The sequence below is a fragment of the Adiantum capillus-veneris genome, chromosome 16, assembly GCF_014529385.1.
Source record: "Adiantum capillus-veneris isolate H3 chromosome 16, ASM1452938v2, whole genome shotgun sequence".
NCBI lineage: Eukaryota > Viridiplantae > Streptophyta > Polypodiopsida > Polypodiales > Pteridaceae > Adiantum > Adiantum capillus-veneris.
The window spans coordinates 108,820,615-108,824,873 of record NC_140946.1 but is presented as its reverse complement, the minus strand read 5'-3'; positions in this window follow the sequence as shown (position 1 = coordinate 108,824,873).

The following is a 4,259-nucleotide window of genomic DNA, read 5'->3' as shown; positions in this document are numbered from 1 at the left end:
GTCTACTGCTGATTTTTTCAGACTGAAGTGTCCTTGATGCTTCCTTATGCTCTCAGCAAGTGCAAGTATGCTTCACAATTGCAAAAACATGCAAAAATCACTCAATTTAAGCCTTTTTTGAAATTTTACGTTTTTTGAGTCCGCCTTTTGGCTATTGGTCAACAAAAATAGGGAAAAACACCCAAGTCAATATGTTACTAGGGTAAAACCTACCCTCTAAACCCACTGGTGCAGTCAGAATTTTCAAATCTAGTCTCCAGAACCCCCTTGAGACATCCTACGCGTAGGATGTCTGTGTTTACAGAATTGCAGGTTTTCTTCACAGAACCCTTGCAAATGCTCTTTTATATGCACAGCATCAGTCAGTCATACAAAAATGTCCACAAAAGCTTGTTTAATGCATTTTTACCCTCAAAAGCACACTTTTTCGTGATTTCAAATGCAATCAAGCACTTTAGCAAATAATTCAGTGATGAATAGATCTAGATCAGAATCGGATCACTTACCTAAAGCTACTCCTACAAATCATATGGAGTTTTGCATCTATGAGTATAAAAACGCTTCACTGCCACACACGGACTAGTAAACGCTTTTATCACCTCACAAATCACTCGACCACCAACAACTACTCTAATCCACAGATCCTAACTAAACCTATCTAGTCGCAGACCCTCGGCAAGACACACGCTTCCTGGCTATCCACTTGATCGCGGAATACCTCTTCCGGATCCACTTAAGAAAAATGCTTTCTTTAGCCGAAACTAAATCAAGAAACCATCACACGAGTGTTAGTAGGAAACCTCCTTAGGTCCTTGTGTCCCCGGCAACGGCGCCAATGTTGGACGGGAAGTCTCACACACCCATGAAGTGCATGCAAACACTACCTAGATCAACATAATGTCAATCGAGGACACAGATGACACGATAGGCACACAAAGGAAATCTCTTAAGCTTGTCAGGCTGAGACCATCCTACACATACAACACTCTGGAAGGCCAACTAAACCACAATCAAGAACCTCACTGCCCACAACTACACCACCTAGCCACATACACACATACGAAAGGTAACTCACCTAATCATGCCAGATTCATACGAAACTTAAGAAACACCATCCCCTCACTAGGATACACCTGTCCCTAAGCTTCTACACTCAAAATCCTCACTCAAAACCCATCTGCGGAAAACGCGTAGGATGACAGAACCGAATTTTGAAAGTACCCGAAACTGAAATTTATGAGTACCTATGCGTAGCTTATGTCGCCACGATTCTATAGACTACTAGCACGCAGAAAACAGACATCGTTTGATACACTTACGGCCACAAATAGCTCCTAGACGCGTCGGCGTGTGTGCTTCGTCTCACGGGGAATTCTTGGCGTTGTCGCGTAGCTCTCCTCGAGCCTACCGCAATGGTGGAGTCGGATCTCCAACGTGTTGAGCGAGCCGGGCATAGCGAGAGGATGAAGCTCACGCTCACTCTCTTTCTCTCTCACACACAGTAGACGGCAGCGCTAAAACTTGATTATGATAAAAGTCCTCTTTACAAAATGACCTAGGTACCTTATATACTAAGGCTACCTTAGGTTTAACCAAAAATGGAGTTGAAAAGGTCAAATGGCTTTGTATTTACAATATGGAAGTGCCATTGCACCCTGGCTTCTGAAACTAGAATAAGTACTCATTACAAATGACGTTTATATCCATAATCCACAGCATTTCATAACTCGCAAAAGATAAGACTTTGGTACGAAACTTGAGTTATGTTGTGTTGTTGACCCAGCGGTCAACAGTCCACTCTTGGTCTTTTGTTGTTTCTTTTTTTGATTTTTGTGATTGTGTTTCTGTTTTAGCTTTTCGTACTTGTTTTATTTCCTCTCGTGTTCTTTCCCTTCGATCTTTTGATAATCTTCCTGATATGTGATCCTTTACACAATCCTCTGCTTTTACAAGCATCAAATAGTAAGTTTTACCTTTTATCTTGGGCATCAGGTTCTCTCTCACTTTGTTTCCTGCTCGTTTCCTCCTATAGCATTCCTGGCGTCTAGGGTGTTGATTAGAAAAATCATAAAACTTGATATTCTCGGGTTCTATCATCTCATCTTCTCCTGTTATAATGTTTACCATGTAGTAGGGTAGCACATCATAGCCATCCTTATCGCAGAATTTTATTGTTGGACTATCTGTAATGGTACAGACATCCATTGTTGCTAGTATGTGTTCCCATTCTAGAGGTTCCAAGGCATCTTCAGGAAAAGGTTCCGGAATATACTCCTTGTCTTCTATCGCTCTTTCTAAAACGCATTCCTCTCTTCTTAAGCTTCCACAATGTGAAGCTCCACTCATCCATAGCTCTTTTTGTTTCCCTAACCATGCTGGGAGTTCTGATCCTGCTACTGTAGCTGAATCAAACTCTTCCACAGGTGTTTGGTTCACATCTTTGTAACTATGGTCTTTCAGGTGTATTTTAGTTGTTGTCTCGCCATGTCTGAGGTATATGTGGTCGTAACCCCAATCTTGGACCATCTTTAATTGTCGCATGAATGGTCTTCCCAAGATGATCTCATAATTGTTCTTTTTGTCGAAATCGACTATTGCAAATGTATGCTCATACTCGATCCCGCACGAAGTGACAATCACTTTTTCTAAGAGTCCTAGAGGCTTCTCCATGAACCCATCTGCCAATTGCAATTTCATTCTGGTAGCTCTCAAAGTTGGTTTTCCCCATTTTTTCCAGATTTCCTTGGTGGCGATAGCAACTCCCGCTCCACTGTCAAGAATAGCTTTGGAAACTACTCCTTGGAATTCTACTGGTAGCGTGGTGTTTCCATCTTCTCCTTCACAATACTCTCCAACCTTGTTTAATGGTACCGGCCTAGTGTTTGATTGAGGCCTGTCCAGCTCTCTGATCCCTTTATGTAGCATCAAGGTGGGGTCTTTCACTCCAAATTTTTCTAGGAATTTACCTACTGTGGTCCACATGTTTGGTTGTAACCTTAGGAGTTCTGCTAATGTGATTGTGCATGCCACGGGAGTGGACAACAACTCAATCAATTCTTGCGAATCCATCACTTTGTTAGAAGAAAGTCTTTGAGATGGGATTGCTCTCACTTCCGACTTGGCTTCATAATCTCCTAGGTAAGAGGGTAAAGTTCTCAGCGAGTATGGTTGGCTGTGCCCCGAACTAATTGATCCTTGGTCTTCCCCTTGTGAATGTATCTCAAAGTTCATTTGTGACCTTGCCTCAAATTCTTCAATAGGAGGTAAGGTTACATTATTTTCTTTTCTCGTGCTATTCATGTGGTTACTCATCCTATTAGCCTCGTTGGCCTCACGGATTTGCTTCCACAGATCGTCTAGACCGTTATTGTCCTTACCCATTTCTGCCAATGTTTTAGGCTGGAACCCGTCACTTGCCTCGTATGTTGTATTTGGCACTATGATAGGCTCTCCTCTGGACTCATAGGCATTAGTGAGTCTTTCCTTTGTTTCTACATGTTTCTCTAAAGTTGGTTGGGAGCTGGTGCCTCATGCCAATTTGCAGGTTTACCCAGCGGGTCTTCCATCAATGATTGAGTTGTTTCAATCATCCTTTTACACATTTCCAACCTCCCTTTTTCTATTTCCACATATGGATAAGTCATCCACCTTTGCTCTTGGGTTTGGTTCTTTTTGAGACTAGCTTCATAAGCTTTTAGAAGCACATCCAACTTCTCCTTTTCCTTGTCGGCTAGTACAGATCCTCCTGATCCTGCAGTGCGTGAACTTAAGCTAGCTAGATCCTCTAACCGCTCTAATCTATCCTTTGTATGTTTCAACTCCTCGGATAGAGCTGTTTGCTCTCGTTCCTTCCTGGCTTTCATACGCGCCTTTCTAGATTTCCAAGTGCTTCTCTGATCTTTTGTTTCTGAACTTTGGGCATCAGTTTTTGGCTCTTCAACTATGGGTTGGTTCGTCATTCTTTGAGCTTGGGCTCGTGTTACTGCCTGAATAGATATGATTGTTTCATTTTCTGACCCTCCACTAGAAGGTACTGTTTCTAGCATGTTCAAGGTGGTTTTTGCTCCTTTTCTTGGGTTTTTAGGGCAATCGGGAATCAAATGAGTAACTCCACACTCAGTGCAATACGCGTTGACTCTAATGATTTCATCATGAGGATAGTCTCTTAGCCAATGGTCTCCACCACACTTGTAGCAGGGTCCCTTGGGTTGTTGAGGTGCTCCTTGAGCTCCCCTTTGTGAGTATGCATGTCTCTGTCC